Source organism: Hakea prostrata, chromosome 6 (genome assembly GCF_041222555.1).
Source record: "Hakea prostrata isolate BN-2017 chromosome 6, UWA_Hpros_2, whole genome shotgun sequence".
NCBI lineage: Eukaryota > Viridiplantae > Streptophyta > Magnoliopsida > Proteales > Proteaceae > Hakea > Hakea prostrata.
Window position 1 is genome coordinate 13,103,635 of NC_142605.1, and position 22,249 is coordinate 13,125,883.

The following is a 22,249-nucleotide window of genomic DNA, read 5'->3' on the forward strand; positions in this document are numbered from 1 at the left end:
ACTTGCTTCAGACCCTTGTGCGTATTACAAGAGGTTTGGTGTTGATGATTTCATCATTTTACTATTGTATGTCGATGATATGTTGGTGTCAGGCCCCAACGAAGATCGGATCGTAGAATTAAAGGCTCAGCTGGCTAGGGAATTTGAAATGAAGGATCTGGGACCCGCAAACAAGATTCTAGGGATGCAAATTCACCGATAAAGAAATAACAGAAAGATTTGGCTATCTCAAAAGAGTTACTTAAGGAAAGTCTTGCGCTGCTTCAATATGCAAGCGCCATGCCGGTTTCTACTCCTCTTCCTGTTAATTTAAAGTTATCCTCAAGTATGTGTCCTAGCAATGAAGCAGAGAAGATGGAAATGTCTCGAGTACCGTATGCATCAGCAGTGGGAAGTCTGATGTTCGCTATGATATGTACAAGACACGACATTGCACATGCAGTGGGAGTGATTAGTCGGCATATGGCGAATCCAGGACAAGAGCATTGGATTATAGTGAAGAGGATCCTAAGATTCATTAAAGGAACCTTGGATGCTGCTCTATGTTATGGAGGATCTGAATTTACTGTCAGAGTATATGTTGATTCAAAGGGGATCTTGATAAAAGGAAATCCACTACTAGCTATGTGTTGACAATTGCAGGAGGAGCTGTGAGCTGGATATCTAAACTATAGACAGTTGTAGCACTGTCTACAACAGAGGCTGAGTATATGGCAGCTACACAAGCTTGTAAAGAAGCAATCTGGATAAGAAGATTCATGGAAGAACTTTGGCACAAACAGGAGAAGATTCTCCTATATTGTGATAGTCAGGGTGCCTTGCACATTGCAAGGAATCCAGGTTTTCATTCCAGGACAAAACACATAGAAGTCCGATATCATTTTGATCGTGAAGTGGTGGAAGACGGAAGGGTGGATATACAGAAAATCCACACGAAAGAGAACCTAGCAGATGCATTGACATAAGCAATCAACACTGGCAAGTTCATTTTGTGCAGATCCTTGTATGGCTTGACAGAGACGTAGACAACATGGTGGTGGCAAGATAGAGACTGGTGTGGATATTGATTAGTTCTCAATCTAATCTCCAAGTGGGAGATTGTTGTAGTATTAGTCCCACATTGACTGATGTGGGAATATGTGGAGAGGAGGAGGCTATAAAAGAAAGCCTCCTCCTTCTTCTTTAAGCATCCCAAATATCTTTCCTCTTGGATATTTCTTTATTTATAGTGGATTTTTCTCTCTTGCCCATATATTCTTGTGTTCTTCTATTCTCTTATTTGCTGATTGTTCTATTTGGTGGGTTCTTCATAACCCGACAATTCGTTTGGCAAACTCGATTTGGGAATAAGTCCTCAAATTTGATTAAAAAAATAATGATCATTTTAAGAAAAGGGATGTACGACATACCTTATGGTTAAATTACCCTAAAGGGAATTTGAAGACAATATTACCTCACAAGGGAATTTGATCACCTCATTATTATTCGGAGGGTTGATTTAGTGTTCCTGATCTTATCTGCACGATGGCTTTTTAATCAAGTTTCCCATAGACGGCGCCATTGTTGATACTAAATCTTGCTCGTCCTTCCCTGTTATGTTCCTGCAAAACACGTGCTCGACCTTGGGTGGTCAAGGTACGTCTCCGACGAGCAAGTCAGTACCAACGATTTGATCTCAACTACTCAATAGATAATTCAAGCAATTGATCACACAAAATATGAATACTTACTACATAAAGCCTGCCTGAGGTGCTTATATAGCTTTAGATATCAGAGTTAGACTCCAAATATAACTCTAAGAAGAGTTGTGTTAGGAAAGTAACTCTACAAATAGCCTTTTCCCTGACTTATCCTATCGAAGAAGTTGGGAGATGATAGAAGTTTATCCTGATCGGGTACTCTTGACACGATGGTTGGTCACTATGGTCGAGACAATTGTATTGAACCCATTGGTCAGACCGGTCAGGGTAGAATGACTATTTCAGTCATTAACGCTTGTCTTGCATTGTCTTCCCCGGCGCAAGCAACCTCTCCACCATCATAGGATTTTTAGGTTTTTCTTAATAAACATAGTGCTACTACATGCTCAAAACATCTACAAGAGGCATACATATTTTCTCCATCATCACACACAATTGATTGGGTAAAACTAAAACCATTCTAGTGTCAGGTTCAGTTCAATCTGAACTTAAAGCACACGCTCCACCCTATTTTCCACCTCAACTATGATACAAGCATAGCTACCCAAAAAATCTTGCTTAGCTTTGTTATCAAGAGTGATGAGATGTCCCACTTCTTTGGCTATTGAAAAAAGTGTTCAGACATGCCAATACTCTAATGGATGACCTAGGAAATAAATTCTCACCAATATAGTCGACGGTTGGGCTATGTTAACGTCAAAATCCAGCCTTCAATAATGAAATCAGACCACTTGCAATGCAATCCGACAAGGATAATACCCATTCCCGATTCCCAAACCAATCCTTATAATACCCTATTATCATGACACACAATCCCAGGGTCCCACCCACTTTTAAACTTCAAAATCCCAACCCATTCCCATCGTCACGCTCATTTTTCATAGTGGTGCGACATATCTCTTTTCATTTTTCAAAGTAGTGCGTCAAAACTCTTTTCATTTTTCAAAATCATGCGTTAGAGATATTTCTTCTCTTTGCATGTGGGATAACCGGATAAGTTTTAGGTGGTGGTTCCAACTTCACATCTTCGCTCTTCACTGAGATTTTAAACAAATAAAAAGAGGAGAAATAGGCAGTGTTAAGGCAAAGGTTTCTATTTCGAGCAGCAATTTCGGTGATTCTCCGCGTTGAGAGACGAGAAGATGTGAAGAACAAGTGAACAACAGAAGATAGAAGGGCTTTGGGCATATTTCGGTTTTAGTTAATTGGAGCTAGACCAATGTTGAAAAACGTAAACTAGCATGATCCTTATGTGGGTTTAGCTAATCAATGGGTAGGCTAGGGATATTCGCCTACCTCACGTAACCACTATTGGAACTCATCAAGCGTGATTGCATCCTCAGTTAAACTCTCCAAAGGAATATGATGATTTTGAATTAGGATGTCAATGCGTATGTGGACTAGAAGATACCCGTGTGTAATTTTGTTCTAGGTTCTATGATATGCCTTGTGCTGCAGCTTTGTTGTAACATTCACAACCCAAATTCAAGGGAGGGAAAATTGACTTCCAACATTTATACCACTTATTATAGTTCTTTCCATCGTGTGCTCTCCAATTTAGGACCTCTTGTTTAATTCTTCTGTCCTTCGTCTCTTTAGTTATTAATCACAAAGTAATTTTGTCAATCTTGTTTAACTTAATCTTCCTTTTACATTGAGATTTACAAAAAAAATTCTCTGTAGGATTGATACCCTACTTACTATTTACTACCTAATTGTGACGCGTGCATTTGCGTAGCATTTTTAGACACGAGCAAATAGTTTACTAAGAGCATATCTGAATTTACAACATGCAACCGTTTTTGTTGGCCTTTTGGTCTTGTTCTAGCTAGTATTGAAGTAATGGAAGATCCCTTTTTGTCAGTACTTCTATTCATTGTTTTGGAAAATCAAGAGTTACTGTTTTTATTCATTCCATGAAGACCAACACGCAGCGCCTGAACTTACAGAAGAATCAGCCCATGAAGAATAACGTACAGTGCTTGAAGTTACATTAATTAAAAGAGCAAGAAACAGCTCAGCAAGGGCTGCCGACCTTACAATTGAGTGCACCAGCAGACTGAGTGAGGCTGCTGACAGTGCTGCCGTCCTTTGGGCTAATAAGGTCTCCAGTGAGGAGGGCCTTCTTCTGTGCTGGGGAACCTGATTCAACAAAGAAGGCACCATTCTCCATGACATCACCCTGCGATACCCACGCCCAATTCTTCCACTCGCTTTCTGGCGCTACAGCCCTCTTGGTAACCTCCTTGGTTCTCGATGAGCTTCCAGCCGACAAAACGGTTGCCCTGGCTGAGGAAGGATGGGTTTAAGCTGCCCCCAATGGCATACATCCCCCATTCCGTGTAGTCATTGTTCACCACGTGAGCAAATCCATTTAGGACTTTGGGCAACCTCTGTGTTAATCCTTTCCCAAAATGGTTATATGCTATCGTAACCTTCATCTTATTGTTAGCGAGAGGTGTTTGCATTTAACAACATCACCTGTCAACACAATTGTTCACCAATAAGGAAGCAACAGTCAGTGGGTCGACTTGGAAGGTCGAAGTTCTCTTATTTTTTACGTAGTCAATCCTTTTATAAAATAAGTTTGTTATATTTAGAGAAATCAGTTTTAGTAGGAGACTTATAGCAAATTGACCAGTTATACGTACATGGTCATGATTACTGAAGTCGATATTCGAGATGGTGATGGCAGTGGAACCCTCGACAGCATCGATTAGGCCATCTGCAGCTTTGGACATGGTCACGTGGTCGATCCAGATGTCAGAGGAGCTAAAGATGTTGATGGCATCACCGTCGCTGACGGTGCGTTTTCCGTAGTGGTCGACAGAAGCGCGAATCATACCACCTGGAGTTGAAACGATGTCATGCATATGGAGGTTGGTGATGATGACATTGCGGATGGACTGGAGGGTAAAACCAGCGCCTTTGGTAATGTGGACATTGGCACCACGACCATCGATAGTCTTGTCAGGGGCGATAATAAGCTCACCCTTGAGTACGATGTTCATGTCTTTCTCGAAGATTATCCATAGTGGTTCCTTTTGAATGACGGCATGGCGGAGGGTGCCATTCTTTGGGTTGACCATGTCATTGTCAGAGGGGTCAGTGACGGCATAGATCTTGCCGTCCTTGCCACCACCAGCCTTCTTGCCGAAGCCCAAAGCGCAGTTGGCATATGCCTTTCGATCATCGGCCCAGTTAGCCTTGCACCTCCAGCACGCATCTATTGGGTTCGTCGCCTGGCATGCTCCTCCGGTCTCCCCACCCCTCCGTTGTCTTGTCTCGCATCATTCATTCATCCAGCCAAATCTATCGTAAGTACAGGAGTTATCCATTTCTCAACGTAAAATAGCTCAATTTATACATTATCCATGGAATGTGTTTTTTAAATATAATTTGCGAGCACGGAGAATTTTCAGAAGATCCAAATTCGGGACCTACATGTGCACATGTGAGTTGAGCTGAGCAGCAACAGTCGCAGGATTGGGCTCAAAGCTGTCACTGCTGTGCTTTGCGGCCGCCTTGGTTCGTTGTCGCCACACTGCATCAAAGTTGACTATATCGGCCTTCACTGCATAGTTGAATAAAAACAAGAAGACCAACAAGCTTCTTGTTGTAGCTAATCCCATTTTCTTTTACTCTTGTCCCCCCCTTTTTCTTAACCCTCCACTATGGTGAAATGGGTTTTTTTTTTTTTTTTTTTTTGAATTTAGTTTTTGTACCCACCACTCAGGTGAAATGGGTCAGAAATAAAATACAAGACCTTGGGCCCAAAACCAACAGATTGAAAGCCACCTGAGTTTCTCCAAAGCATCATCATCTCTATATATATTGCAATTGAGAGCCCAAATATGGGGAAGTACCATATGGGTTGAGAAAGTGAGGCCTTCCGTGCACCTCGCATATAACAGTTAATTTCCTCCCGTGATTTGTGTTTTCTTTTCCTATCTCCATTCTCTGTTTTGGCCAGATTGAAGGATTCAAACTCTCTACCACCATATGTTTCACTGCCTTATTATATCATTATTTCTCCCCCAAAAAGCCTCATGATATTGTTTTACCTAAATTAAGAGAGTGGGTTATCGTGCAAGCACGGTGTCTCATTTCAAGGAGCGGTTTCCAAATTTATACAAAGAGAAATAGGTGATTGCAGGGACCTTCTTCTCCTTTAGACCCATTTGCATCTAGAATCGGGATCTCATTCCATCCGAAGTAAAAAATTCTAGCCCTTCATGCTTATACATGCCTCCATTAGGTCTCGCTTGCACAGGGGCGTGCAAATACAATTAATTTCTCTCTTCCTTGAAATACATATAGTCAGGAGCACATCAAAAACTATATTATATATTTACAACCATAAGAACCCCTCGAATCTAAGGACCAAGTTTCTTGGAGTAGTTTCCTAATTTATACAAAGAGCACAGGTGATTGCATGGCCTTCTTCAGTTTTTCTCCCTTAGATCCATTTGTAGCTAGAATCAGGGCTGCATTCCATACGGAGTCAAAAATTCCAGCCCTTCATGCTTATGCATTTATGCATGCTCCATTAGCTCCTAATTGCATGGGGCCATGCAAATATATTTAATCCTCTCCTCCTTGAAATACCTATAGTCAGGAGAAATAAAAAACTATATTATACATTTACGACCATAAAAACCTCTTGAATCTAAGGACCAATTGTTAGCAACCGAAGAGAACCTTGTTTCTCAAATAATTGCCAATAATTCATGTAATATAAATTGGTTGTACCACCAAGTTAAACCTTGAATTTAATTGAAACCGACAACATGATATGGGAATTGCTCTTTTATATGTTTGAGGTTAACAAGCTTAGCATTCAACAACGTTGTCGCTTGCGTCATTTAGAAATCGAGAATGGGTTCGGGTCAACCCGGATTGGATCCTCGTTTTCAAGCTAGGGATTGCTCCGGGTCTCGCTTCCAGGTTTTAAAACATAAGTTGGTTGAGTTGCTTCTGTTGTAATATAGTTTCAAGTGGTCTTCTCCTAATAGTTTAGGACTTTTACCAAGAAAACAATGTATTGAAGTAGGGAGACAAACTGTTCCACAACAATCATCTACAGAAAGAAATCTTAGACAAACGGATTTTAATACATCAACAGAAAGAAATTATCCCTGTGACTACCAATATGCGAATTCAGTGCAAGTCTATTGGTTTCGGTTTCATCTACGACTCTGTAGATAATGCCAACAAGTACGAGCCCAAGTATGGGCTTACCAGGAACAACCTTGATATCAAGGTGGAGAAGTCCAGAAAGCAAATGAAGGAAAGAAAGAATGGTCCAAGAATATTTGTGGTGTTAAGAAGACTGAGGCTGGAGATGCATCTAAAGCTGGGAAGAAGAAATGAAGAAGGCTCAAGTGCATCCAACGAAGGAGATTAGAAGGTACACTCTATATAAACCTCACTGCCATACGAGGTGAGGGAGATCTGAAAAACACACGATCTGAGACTCAGACTCAAATTCAGATACATACTGATAGACGTAAACTATCAGCGGCTTACGATCTAGATCACCTTTCCCAGTTCTTTATTCCTTAGCTCTGTGCTTCTAGCAAAGCCGTTTGTGATTAAGTTCATCAACTGACTTAGCCTTCGGAGGTGGACTCCCGACCCCCGCGGTCGGGCCACATCTGACGCTTTCGTTTTGCAGGTCATCACGAGGAGATCTAAGGGCTGAGCAGATTTTGGACGCATCATTTGGCGCCGTCTGGGGGAAACTACTTAAAAAGCCATGGTGACTAGATCAGCAGCAGCCGCTGCACAGCGCGATTCCGGTGTTCAGATCCCTGGAGCGAATAATCCAGATATTCCCCAGGGAAGCCAAAATCTTATCGAGGTAGATGGTGGTCAGGGAGGACGTAATCCTCCTGATACATTCCAAGATCAATTGAATCAGGTAAAGATTCAACTTTTGGAGGTGAGCCAAGCACTCCGCATGCTCACTAGACGAGTGGTTTTACCACAAGAACCTGATCAACGCGATTCAGGGAGACGTGCGTTGCCACGTGATCAAAGATTGGCTGAAGACCAGAATATCGGTCAGAATTTTCGTGAAGGAGACCGAGGACCTAGGAGGATTGACGATCAACCTAGGTGAGACGATCGGTTCGACAGACTGCAAGAGAGTACAACTGATCCAAATACAAGGTTGGATACAGGGGTAAGAACTCACTCACCAACTGTTAGAAGAACCATTCGTGATGATCGAATAGCACGGGATGATCGTGTTAATCGAGGTCGTGATCATATTGCTGAAGATCACCCGACCAAGATTGGTCAGGAATTGGCCAACATCAATGAGAAATTAGGGCAGTTGGCTAAGGGAAGGATAACTGAGGATATTTACTCAGTTATTCGGAAGACCCCCTTTGCCGAGCCAATTGCGGGATATCAATTTCCCCATAACTTTCGTTTGCCTACCTTTTCAACATTCGATGGCTCCGGAGATCCAACAGCTCACATTGGCTATTACCAACAGACCATGGCAGTTTCAGGTAATTCTGGAGAAATTTTATGCAGGGTTTTTGGTTCATCTTTAACTGGAGCAACACAAAAGTGGTTTTCAAACCTCCCCTCTGGAAGGATCATACACTTTGATGAATTGGCGCGCAAATTTATAGGGCGATTCCAGAGTGGAATACAGGTCAAGAAAACGGAAGAAACCTTGTTTACTGTCAGACAAGGAAAGAATGAATCAATCAGAGAGTTTCTTAAAAGATTCAACAAAGTAACGATGGAGATAGAAAATTTGGATGAGCAAGTAGCCAAAACTGCTCTATTCACGAGACTCACTAATTGGAAACTCCTGGAGTTATTACTACAGGATATGCGTGCGACTTATGCTGAGTTGGTATAGAGATGCCAGAAATAGGCTGAAGTCATGGAGATTCTAGATGCGCGCCAAGGAGATAATAAAGTCTCCAATAAGGAACAGAAGGCTCCTGAGCAGAAGCAGAAGCCAAAGAAAAATGTCCGTGATCGGGTTGGAAAATCTCAGGCTTGGCGCCAAAGGTCTCCCGGTAAAAGTGAGTACACTCCATTGAATATTCCTCGGGCTGATATTTTAAATATCATCAAAAGAAAAAATATTTTGAAGTGGCCGCCTAAAATTCTTTTGAAACCTGGAGAGCAGCAGGATCAAGAAAAGTATTGCCTATTCCACAAGGACTATGGTCATTATACAAATGACTGTCGTCATCTGAAAGCAGATATTGAGAGATTAATATCTCAGGGACATTTGTCCAATTTTGTTAGCAGAAGGAAGGAGGAGCCACGTGAGCCACGCGCGGCTACTCCTAAAAGGGATCGTTCGGTTAGTTCAGAACGATCAAGGGAGGCTCCGAAGTCTAAGAAGGGCAAGGAGGTGATTGAAGCTACTCGGTCACCGATCCTTACCATCTTCGGGGGACCAGAGCCCGAATCACTCCAAAGTTTGAAAACAAAATCCAAATTTGTCGGAACCGGAGAGACGCAGAAGCGAAAAAAGCTGAATGAAGAAGATTCTATCACCTTTGGCGAGGAGGACGAAAGAGGCGTTTGTTTACCTCATGATGACGCCATAGTCATCAAGGTAGAGATCGCACGTCGGGAAGTGCATAGAGTTTTGGTTGATACATGGTCTGCGGCTGACCTAATTTCTTATGAAGTGTATCAAAAATTGAAGGTGGATCAGGACTTGATGGAACCTTCATCCACACATCTATATGGTTTTGCAGGGTCATCTGCGGTGGCGGAAGGATCTATCCAGTTTGACTTATCTATTGGAAGTTTTCCTAAGGAAACAACCGTCCGAATCAATTTTTTGGCGGTTCGGGAACTGCCAGCTTACAATGTTAACGACCATCTTTATCCAAGATAGGGTGCTATTGTTTCGACAAAACACCTGAAGATAAAATTCCCGACTGATATGGGAATTGGTCAAGTCTCCTCTGACTAGAGGATCTCTCGGCAATGTTACGTTGCCTATTTAAAAGACAAGGAGGGCCCGAGGAAGGTAACTGCCCTACCTATAGAAGTTCGAGAAGATCGGGAAGAAGCAGAGATGCAAAGACCCGAACCAAGTGGAGAAGTTGGAACAAATCCAGCCGTGTACCGAGGATGAGAAAAAGATTACTTATATCGGGTCTGAACAGCTGCAGAATTTAAAGATGAGTTGAAGTTATTTCTTCAACAGAATAAAGACGTATTTGCATGGTCTGCTGAAGACATGCCAGGAATAGATCGGGCTGTCGCAGAGAACAAACTCTGGATAGATCCTAAGGTGAAACCAGTGATACAGAAAAGGAGAAATTTCTCCATTGAAAAGTACGAAGCCGTTCGTAGTGAAGTGGAAAAACTCAAGAATTCTGGTTTCATAGAACCAATTGAATGCCCAACTTGGTTGGCCAACGTGGAAATGGTAAAAAAGGCGAATGGGAACTGGAGTATGTGTACAGACTACACAGATCTTCATGGTGTCACAGAGAGGAATTGAGGCTAATCCTGCCAAAATACAAGCTCTGGTTGATATGGAGTCTCCCAAAACTGTTCGTGATGTGCAGTGTTTAACAGGGAGAGTTGCTGCTTTGAATCGATTCATCTCCAAGTCTGGAGAAAAATGTTTGCCTTTTTTCAAGGCATTCAAAGATTTGAGGGGCAGCAAGGAAACAAAATGGACCGAAGAGTGCCAGAAAGCTTTCGAGGAGTTAAAAGAAGCACTTGGACAACCACCGATCTTGTCCAGACTAGAGAAGGGGGAAATATTATAGCTATATCTAGCGACGTCCCTTTCAGCGGTCAGTGCAGTACTTGTTCGTGAAAAAGATAAAAAACAGTGGCCAATTTACTATGTGAGCCACGTGTTGCTAGATGCGGAGACAAGATATTCACAGATTGAGAAGCAGGCTCTGGCTCTCATGATGGCCGCCAGGACGCTAAGGCCATACTTTCAAGCTCATCCAAATGAGGTATTTACAACTTTTCCTCTTAGTAAAGTTCTTAATAAACCTGATTTATCTGGAAGGATGATGTCCTGGTCGGTTGAACTCAGCGAGTTCCAAGTGAGCTTTAAGCCCAGAACCGCAATCAAGGCTCAAGCGCTAGCCGATTTTGTAGTAGAAACTACTGCACCGGTGGAATCCACCATCGAGGATCCCATTATACCAACCACTTGGCAGGTATATGTGGATGGTTCGAGTAATAAAGATGGAGCAAGAGATGGAATTCTATTGAAAAGTCCAGCAGGATTTATTATTCGATATGCTTTAAGATTTGCATTTGAAGCAAGTAATAACGAAGCAGAATATGAGGCTCTAATAGCTGGACTTCGGTTGTCAAAAGCATTGTCTATTGCAGATGTTACTTTTTATAGTGACTCTGAACTTACAGTCAACCAAGTCTAGGGGGAGTATGGTATTAAAGAACCATGCTTGCAGAAATATCAAAAGATAGTGCAGGCATTTCAAAACAAAAAAACCAATTTTGGAATTTGAAGATATCTCAGATTCCGAGGAATGAAAATTCAGTGGCAGATGAGCTATCCCGACTAGCCAATGCCAAAGAAAAGAATCTAGACCCTTCGGTCTATATTGAAGAGATAACTTTTCCAAGTTATCATGAGAAAGAAGTTTCTTATAATGAAGCAGAGCGTTGCTGGATGGATCCGATAATCGAGTATCTGAGAGATGACAAATTACCTGTGGATTCGAAAGAGGCAAGGTTGATCCAGATACGATCAGCAAGATTTGTCATTCAGAATGGGAGACTATACAAAAGATCTTATTCTGGACCCCTTATGAGATGTATAGGCCCCGAAGGAGAAAAATCAGCTTTTGCTGAGGTTCATGAAGGAATTTGTGGAGCTCACATGGGTGGACGTGCTCTGGCCCACGAAATTCTATGACTTGGATTATATTGGACTAAGATCCAAGAGGCTGCTATGGAATATGTTCGTCGATGTGGTAACTGTCAAATTCATGCTACAGTATCGAAGCGCCTGGCGGAAACCATGACTTCAATTCTAGATCCCATTCCCTTTGCTATGTGGGGAATTGATATCATGGGCAAGTTCACCAAGGCGTCAGGCGGATGGGAATATCTGATAGTAGCAATTGATTACTTCACGAAATGGGTTGAAGCCAGTGCACTGGCAGCAATTACTGAGAAAAAAGTGGAGAAATTCGTGCTTGAGTCAATCATATATCGCTTTGGGATTCCAAAGATTATCGTCACTAACCATGGTACTCAGTTCGACTGTCCGCAATTTGAGCAATTTTGCGGAACATATATGATCGAGCATCGTATGTCCTCAGTGGAATACCCCCAGAGCAATGGACAGGCAGAGGTTACTAACCGAACGCTACTGGAAGGAATAAAGAGAAGACTCGAAGCTAACAAGGCTTCTTGGGTCGAAGAACATCATAATGTACTATGGGCCTATAGAACTACAGTTCGAACACCCACAGGAGAAACTCCATTCAGGTTGGCATATGGATCCGAAGCATTGGCACCAGTGGAGATAATGGCGGGGACATTACGGGATCGAGAGTTCGAGGAAAAAGCAAATGAGAAAGGACTGCTAGATAGTCTTGATCTGTTGGATGAAGTTCGGGCAAAAGCAATAGCACGAACTCAACATTATCAAAGAAGGATAGCGTCTCATTATAATACTCGAGTGAAGAATCGTCGGTACTTAGCCGGAGATTTGGTGTTGAGAAAAACCTTAGCTTCTGACCCACGTCACCAAAGAAAACTGGACCCTTCCTGGGAAGGACCTTATATGGTTGTAAAACTAGTTGGTTCAGGAGCCTACAAGGTGAAGAACATCAACACCCAGGCATCTCAAGAAGTTTTATCCTTGGTGATGATTTCAATTTTGTTCGCAATGTAAACATTTTCAACTCAATCAATGCAATTTTTGGCTTTCAACAAATTATCTTTTGACTGGAGGGCATCATACACCACATTCAAGAACAAGATCCAACTATAAGGCATCGGATGAAAATCCGTGTGGGTCCTTCAACACTTATGGATTTTTTTCGGAATTTCTTAAGTCGAGGCATCGGATGAAAATCCGAGTGAGTTCCTTTTGCAAGGCGTTGGTTTGAAAACCGAGTAAGTTCCTTCAAGACTTATTGAATTTTCGAATTATCCTTAAGTAAAGGCATCGGTTTAAAACCCGAGTGAGTTCCTTCTAAGACTTATTGTATTTCTCCGAAAATCCTTAAGTAAAGGCATCGGTTTAAAACCCGAGTGAGTTCCATCTCAGGCTTATTGTATTTCTCCGGAAATCCTTAAGTAAAGGCATCGGTTTAAAACCCGAGTGAGTTCCTTCTCAGACTTATTGTATTTCTCCAGAAATCCTTAAGTAAAGGCATCGGTTTAAAACCCGAGTGAGTTCCTTCTCAGGCTTATTGTATTTCTCCGAAAATCCTTAAGTAAAGGCATCGGTTTAAAACTCGAGTGAGTTCCTTCTAAGGCTTATTGTATATCTCCGGAAATCCTTAAGTAAAGGCATCGGTTTAGAACCCGAGTGAATTCCTTCTCAGGCTTATTGTATTTCTCCGGAAATCTTTAAGTAAAGGCATTGTTTCAAACAACTAAGACCTAATGCAACAGCGATTCAAGTGGCTAGCAAAGTTCAAGATGAAGTTAATTTCTTATTTCTTCGAAAGACCAGAAGAGGCCGGTCTCAACATCAAACATAAGATTACAAAAGCTGGATACAATCTTCGGTCAAAAAAGAAAGTCATCATCGGTGATCATTAAGAAGTCATACAAGATCGGCACAACTTTGCTAGAACAAACATATGAGTCAACCATTGGTGTGAATTCAAGGAAAAGAAGAGGAGAAATGAGGATTGCAAAAAAATGCATAAGATCCTCCGCAATTTCATACTCTTTGTTCAGCTTGTCCAGGAGAAGTATGGTCCTCGACCAAACTTGCATTCAAGACGAGCTCGTCATAATTGAATCCTTCCAAGGGAGAGTAAACAGGAGAGTCTTCCAGATAATGCATAATATCTGGATCAGAAGGTGGAGGATCAATCTTATCTTTGGTCCAATCACCAAGAGGAAGGCTCAGGTTAGTAAACACTTCAGGATGGCAAACAGCACTGTAGGGAGTCGTATCAAATGAGGATCCTTCCTTAATATTGATTCCCATACTTCGTTCTCACCATCCTGGTACCCCTGCAAGTTATAAGCATTCAGCATATCAACAAAGGGCTTACTATGTAAATACTTGAAGACGCAGGCTCTGCGAACATCAGTTGGAAGGGATTCGGGCAAAGGAACGACAACTTTCCTTTGGGGTAACGTTTCAGATTTTTTGGCTCCTGACTTTCCAACTCCCCATTCCAATTGCCGAATCTTCTCCCTGGCATCATCCAAGTCCGACTGAAGACGACCGATCATCGAATTCTTTTCTCCTACAACCTCCCAAGCTAGTTTCCTAAGGCGAGCAATCTCAGCTTCTTTAGCTTCAGAGATTTCCCGAAGCCTGGAAACTTCATTGCTCAACTTATTGAGCCTAGAGGTTGCTTCCACTTGGTTGTGGAAGTTACCAGTAAGACTCCTGCAAACAACTTCCGAGTTAAAAAGGAGCAGAAGAGTAATATTCAGAATCAAAAGATAATGAAGAAAGACTTACATCACCAGTGACTTCGTAAAGACTTCATCTGGAAGTTTGGAAAGAACTGCGCTCTCAGAAGTCACTCGAGCAGCAGTGCACCATTCCAACGCTCTGTCAAACTCGTTTGACACTAATTCGGGCAAAGGATGAGAAGGATGAGCTACACCAAGAGAAGGATGAGCTGCATCACTTGTCACCCGACGGCGCTTCCTGGTGGCAAAATCCTCCAACTCCAAAGGAGAGGAGGAGGATGCCAAACAAGCACTAGAATTGGAAATAGGAGCAACACCTGCTGGGACCACACCTTCATCAGATGCCAACATAGTTGCCTTAGATGCCCGAAGAGTCTCCTTCGGGGGTGCACCAACGGTCTCTGCAACAGGGGCGTCAGCAGCGTCATCAACAACGGAGTGATCAAGATCATCCTGGGAAAGACGAGCGATCACTTCGGGCAAAAGAGGCGCAGGGACGGCATTAATAGAAACTATGGGAATCTGACTTGAAGATTCACCAACAACAGTCGCCTTACGCTTGGAGGATTCACTAGCTAAAACCACCTCACTGGCCCCAACCACCGCCGACGGAACGATTTTCTTGCTAGACTTCGCTCTGATAAAGTTCGGGTTGATCTTGGGAGCCAGTATACAAACAGAAAAGTCGTATCAGTACAGATATCTAGCGACGCCAGCAAAGAGGGAAAACCCTAGTTCTAGATCACTTATGAAAACCCCGGTTAACTAAACCCCAAGTACTACTACTGTGCAATTTACTCAGGGGGAAGGGGGAAAGAGATGAGTAATCAAAAAACTCATTTGTTCAGAATTTGATAAAGCTATTGTTGGAGTATGAGGAATACGGAAGCAAGCAGAAAGACGGAATGTCGCTTTAGCAAATCTAACTTGCAGATGGCAGAATAGATGGAGAGTACCCACGAAGGCTTTAAATAGCCTCAGGTATTAAGACGACGGTTGAAAGCTAAGGACAACCAATGGCCCAGATCGAAATGACGCTTCGAAATCCGCAGAAAGCAAGATCAACGGTCAGAGGGACGCCACATGGAAACATGTGGAGGCGAGCACCCGATGCAGGGATACCTCCAATCGTTGCACTGCCATTGTAATAATGGATGTATTTCCAATTCATTGGAAACAGTGAATTGTATACTAGAGCAAGGAAACGTTTGGACTTCGCAGATACGAGAAGGGAAACGTGTGAACTTTACAATAAATGAAGTAGTGGGGAAGATTAATGCATCTTTCCAAAACGCATCTTCACAATATCTCTACAAGATTATTATTCATCGAAGAATGTGAAGTTAAGTGATAAGTTTTATCATTTCTACTTTGATATTCAAGACAAGAGTTCAAGAAGAGACAGGGAAATGGAAAGGCCAACATGAAAAAGAAGTGTCTATTCATTAGCAAGGAGGTCAATCTTTACAAAAAAAAAAAAAGAGATAACTCCCTAAGCCTCTTCTTCATTGTTGCCCAAGGGACCCTGGTCAGGAGGACTTTTCTCAGAATCTTGAGAAGAGCCTTCCTCAAGAATGACATTGTCAGAGTCCTCTTTAGCAGCAGCTTGAGACTCGGCTTGAGACTTCTCCTCTGGAAGCGCCGGCTCGTCAGCCAGATATGCCTCATATTGAGGGTCAGCGGGAAAAGGATCATTTTCTTCCCGAGCCCAGTCTGGGAGATCCATGCCTAATTTTCCGAAGACCTCTTTATGACACACCTCACGAAAGGGAGCAGTATCGAAGGAAGGGATTGATGCGAGAATTCGCTCCCAAACGTCATTCTGCCCCAGGCGATAAGCTTGAATGTTGTAGGCACCTAGCAGCTCGGAGAAAGGTATGCTGTTCAGGTATTTCTGAACACACTCCTTCCTAAGCTCTGGCTTGATATGCTCGGGCTTGCTAGGGACCGCCCACTTCAGATATTCTTCGGTCTCCCTACATTGAAATTCAAGCCTGTCACCGAACAACGTGGCGGAGGAGGAAACATTAGACCTCTCCACCATTGGCTTCTTCCCTTTACCTGAAGCATCAGCCACGGGCTTGATATTCCTGATACCCCTGTAAGAGGGGTCGGGAGAGGGAACTGAAGCCTCTTGATCTACGGTCAAGGCTCTGGGTGATCGTTGCTCGGCTGTCGCAAAGGCCCTAGCGGCCTTCACTCGCAGGTTCTCGAGGTTCATTCTTGGAGGCACTGCAAAGAAGAGCAAGAGTCAGAATTAAAGACATATCACTTCAATAAAATTAAAGGATGATGGTTAGAAGCTCACAATGAGCCAAGCCCCAGTACTGAAGAATGGAGTTATACTCCATCTCAAGTCCATGTATCTCTTGATACCAAGGAATGGATTTGATCTTCCTGACGGCCGCCTCGTCTTCTTTGGATAAGGGAAGGCCTCAGTTATTCTCGGAAGAAAAAGTACACCGCCTCCAGGCGGTTGGGAAGTTAAGATCCGATGGAGGCGCTCGACAGAAAAAGTATCATTCGCGCCATCTTTTGTGGTTAGAAGGGCAAGTTCCTTTGGCAAGGATGCTCCCCTCCAATCAAGTTCAGCCTTATTGCGTTTGGACAGAAAAACCCATCCGGGAGGATGGGAGATAGAAAGAACATGAAAATGTACAAAGAGAGAAAGAGATGGCGTAATGCCAAGTTCAAAACACAAACCCAAGAAGCCGACGATGAGACGCCAGCTATTGGGAAGGAGCATTCCGGGACAAATGTCCCAATGATTCAGAACTGCGGAGAACAAAGGATTAAAAAAGGGAAAGCGAACCCCACTTTCCAGTGCACCTATATATAGAGAAAATTCACCCGAAAGAGTTGAATCAACCCTCTCATCAGGATGGGGAGCCCTAACCTGATAAGAGGAAGGAAAATCAAAATCTTGGATGGCTGAAAGAAGGGTTTCCTCCTTGTAAATGGAGCGAACAGAGCCAGGTCCACCTTCGGACCTGGAAGTTTGAGGCTGCCTAGAAGACTCGGTAGTCTTGGAAGATCCAGACTCGTTATAGATGTATTTGCACACTATGTTGTCGTAAGCCTAAATTTAGGTCTTATACCTTTTTTATTTCCAGAAGCCTAAAGTATCTTAGGTCTTACACCTTTTTTGGAAGCCCTTAGGTCTTACAACTTTTCTGGAAGCCCTTAGGTCTTACATATTTTCTCGCTAGCCTAATGTATCTTAGGTCTTACACCTTTTTCTGGGAAGCCCTTAGGTCTTACACCTTGTGTTTGGTTATTCCCTGAACATGACGTTTAGTTGAAGTAAATAGATCTATGTGTTCGGTTATTCGCCAAACACAATGTGAATTTGAAGTAAATAGATCTATGTGTTCGATTCTTCCCCGTACATGATGTGAATTGAAGTAAATAAATCTTTGTGTTTGGTTCTTCCCCAAACACGATGTGAATTGAAGTAAACAAATATCTTTGTTTGGAAATCTCTCCTTTATGCATTATCTCATATGTCGAAGTATTCTTGTTCGGTATACTGAAGTAATGTGTATCGGTCATTCGTGTCATCCTTCCATACGATTGCTAGTATGTTGCCCGGTAGGTGGCTGTTCTGCCATACGTTGTGCTTGCTCATCACAAGTGAATTTGAATGGGATGGAATTTGTGGTCGGCAGTGCACAATTCTTTGTTGATACCGAACACGTGAAGTAATTTTCAGTGTTCGTTATTTATTATGTTTTTCATTCAAGCCATGTTGTTCGGTACGGTTTGCTCGGTCATGAGTCCAAGTAAGCGTTCGTCAACCATTGGCCCGTCATAACCCACTACCCCTCGGGCATGATAACTTGGGGTATGATGAAAAATCTTTGAAGTTTTCATGCCTAGGGAATTTTAGGTCTTTTTCTTGCCTAAGAGACTTAGGTCTTTCTGCCTAAGAGTCTTAGGTCTTTCTGCCTAAGAGACTTAGGTCTTTCACCTTTTTTGGAAGCCCTTAGGTCTTACAAATTTTCTGGAAGCCCTTAGGTCTTATACCTTTTCTAGAAGCCCTTAGGTCTTACACCTTTTCTGGAAGCCCTTAGGTCTTATACCTTTCTACAAGCCCTTAGGTCTTACACCTCTTCTGGAAGCCCTTAGGTCTTATAACTTTTCTCGTAGCCCTTATGTCTTACACCTTTTCTAGAAGCCCTTAGGTCTTACACCTTTTTTATTTTCCGAAGCCTAAAGTATCTTAGGTCTTACACCATTTCTGGAAGCCCTTAGGTCTTACACCTTTTCTGGAAGACCTTAGGTCTTACACCTTTTTTATTTTCGGAAGCCTAAATTATCTTAGGTCTTACACCTTTTCTAGAAGCCCTTAGGTCTTACACCTTTTTTATTTTCGGAAGCCTAGAGTATCTTAGGTTTTACACCTTTTCTGGAAGCCCTTAGGTCTTACACTTTTTCTAGAAGCCCTTAGGTCTTACACCTTTTTTAGATGCCCTTAGGTCTTACACCATTTTTGGAAGCCCTTAAGTCTTACACCTTTTCTGGAAGCCCTTAGGTCTTATACCTTTTTATGCCAAAGGACCTTAGGTCTTTTTCTTCCCAATGCTGGTCGAGTAGAGTTATTGATTTGGTCATGCAGCATCCTTCCAATATTGGTCAAGTAGAATGATTGTGGTCGACTCATAGGTTTCTAGTATAGTAGTCTTTTAGATTTGTACATCTAGACCTCTTTCGTCGAGCATGGATCCTTCTATATTTTGCTTACAAGGAGATCAAGATGTGAGATGTTTATCTCTCTTTACTCCCCCGATGATAGGTCAAATCTTTTCTGAGTTGTTATGCTTCATCCAGCAGAGAACTTTTGCTTGTATGTAGAACTCCTTTCTCTTGATCATGTATGGTCGATTATATCTCAAGCTCCCATACTTGTAATTTTGATGATATTTTTCTATCCACGAGCTCAAAGGCTTTGAAAATATTGTATATAAGACTTTTGTTCTTGAAGCTAAATATATTATTAATGCTGAATTCCAGTGCTAACTGACTTAAAGAGTAATATTGCTTGATATTCCACATCCAATTCTAGGTTGTACATGGCAAATAATCCCGATCGTGCATCAATGAGTATGATGAAAGCAGCATAGTCAAAAATGATTCTTGAACAAGATTATAAATGTGATGATGGGTTCAGAAAATATATCTGAATAGTCTCATGACAAATATGTTTAAATAAATGTGTAGCATTGGAATATTAATCTCAATCAGCCCATGTCCGTCTTCTAATTCCCATTCATATACAAATCGATGGAATTGAAGAGGAAATTGAACATATATATGATATGCATGGTAAATATAGATACCAAAATAGGCCATGAATGACAGGTAGAATAAAATTCTAAATCAGTTAAATTGAGAAAGTGGACATAATCAAATTTAGTTTACCGTAATTGCCACCAAAAAGAGCCCTGAGGAACCAGTAGTGTATGAATCAAGATATAGGAGCCTTGAGGAAGAAAATATCTCCTAAAGATGACATTCTGCATCTTAGTGAACTTCAAGTCTTTTCGTTCATCTCTTTCACCTGCGAATTGATTTTTTGAATCGTAACTTTGTGTGTATAAGAGAAACAATGGAGGATTTCGATCTGAAAAATCGTCTGTATTGTGCTCAAGATAAGCAATCCAATACGACGTGAGCATTTATTTTTTTCTCTACTGTCATTATAATTGTGGACATTGATCTTGGAAAACCTGAATGTGAATCAACTTGAATCACGATCCCACTAATAATCTAAACTCCATTAAATTGCATTGTTGTTGCTTCTCCACTTTTGAATTGGTAGACATGTCAAGCACAACACTAATATTTTCTCCACTTCTAATCTCTTATGTTCACCATTGCAGTAGTCGACTTGAGCGAATGCTCTACCCTACTACTGTTGTCCTCCGCATCATTTTTGCTGTAGAAACTCATGGATTCCTGAGGATCATAGAAATCTTCACCCTCACGGTTTTTCTTTTTAAATTGAACGTGACGGACTTTGGCCAATCCTCGGTTCTAATCAAACAGTCATCCAAACCGCCATTGACGAAGTCGTCGTCATGGGAATGGTTTCAACCTTCCTAGTAATAAACTTCAAAGAATGCACAGAAGAGCTTCTTCTCTACTCCACAAAATCATCTCCTTTCCCCTACATCTGAATGCTTAGTAGCCTTCGCCTGGCAAGAGAACTTGGACTTTTCACTCCGTTGTCGCTCGAGTCAAAGGATCTTGATTTTCTTGTTTTCTGTATTTTTTTATTGATTTCAGGCCGTTCGTTATTTCCTGTGGCGACAAGGCCTCACCAGTTAAATTTAGATTCTGGCGGACTCTCATTCTTTTCACACAATTGATTGAAAACAGCGAGCGAGAAGGCCTTATCATGACCATATAATCACCGACCGTTAAGGACACTCTGGTGGCCGATCCGGTCCATCTTTCTTTTAGAGTGCAGAAGGCCTTTGAGTTGCAGAGCTACAAGGCTCTGCTTCAATGTTTCCAAATCTTTCTCTGGTTCATCGATTCCCATCAATTTCAACCACTTCTTTAGCTCCGAAAAGAAATCCTTATGAAGCTGCATTGTCTCTTTTGTGTTGTTGCAGCGATCTCGACAGCGACGCCGGTAATCCTGCATTTTCTTTTTTTTGGCTCACTTCTCGGCTTCGCTGCCGAGATTTTGGTTGAGCCGTGACCTATGAGGGGCAACATATGGGACATATTGCAGATGAGATGGCATCCGAGCATGGTGACTTGAGAACAATTTCCTTAAATTTTTCATCATCTGGACTCCATTTGGTGATGGTGGATTCTACTTGCTTCAAGCTCTTGACAAAACAAAAATAACACATGGGAAGCAATTTCCTGTATGGTAAACCCAACAAAATAACAGTGGACGAAAGATTCTTCCACCCGGTTGCTTAAAGGTGGTTGTAAATTGTAATATGCTTTGGCAAAAGACAAAAATCATGAATCTCAATCAATTCTCTTCTCTTTATGTAACCGCCTTTGCAAAAAGCACAATAATTAATTTATTGTAAACCTGCCCTATCATATGTTCCCTTTACGTAACCGTACATAAAAAAATGAATAATTTGATAATGACATTTGATGATGTAAATTGGGTTAATTTAACCTTGACGATAATGTAACTTTACAAAACCGATGCAATTACTCAACCTTGTGGTTGGTTCTCATAAATCTGAGAGAATTCCCACCAAACTTCGATTAATTTGTGTTGTAATTAGTTCCACATCGATTGATGTGGGAATATGTGGAGAGGAGGAGGCTATAAAAGAAAGCCTCCTCCTTCTTTAAGCATCCCAAATATCTTTCCTCTAGGATATTTCTTTATTTATAGTAGAGTTTTCTCTCTTGGCCATATATTCTCCTGTTCTTCTTTTCTTTTATTTGCTGATTGTTCTATTCGGTGGGTACTTCATAACCCGACAATGGTATCAGAGCGAGGTTTTTCCGAAGTATGCTCTGTGGTTGCAGCATACTCTAATCTTGCACATCATAAAAGGAAAATTCCTTAGGGGTCTATTTGTTTGGTTTAGGGCGTGAGTATCTACTTATAGTATGCTCTGTGATTGCCACTTAGGTGGATCCTTCACATCAGAAAAATAGTAAGATATTTTCTTTCATCCTACGGAGGTGCTGCAGAAGTCGCAATTTCAAGTGGTTTTTTTTCGGGTATCCTAGAAAGGTGTATTGGGTGATTAAGTGCATGTCTAGGGAAATTTTGTGTACGGAGTCTGGTATTTAAGCGGACCGCTTGTGTCCCTCCAGTCTTTCCTGTAAATTTTCCTGGTGCATTTTGGTTCAACCATATACCAGTTGAAGATAACCTGAGAAGACAAGTTTCACGTGAAATAGTGGGAGTTATTCTGCAGCCAACAACAGTTCATGATAGGAGCAATGGC

General features: G+C 41.9%; 1 pseudogene; it reads right to left on the reverse strand.

Moving 5' to 3' along the window:
• Nucleotides 1-3,717: 3,717 nt before the first annotated feature.
• On the reverse strand, nucleotides 3,718-20,961 carry LOC149012273 (pectate lyase-like; annotated as a pseudogene).
• Nucleotides 20,962-22,249: the final 1,288 nt, after the last annotated feature.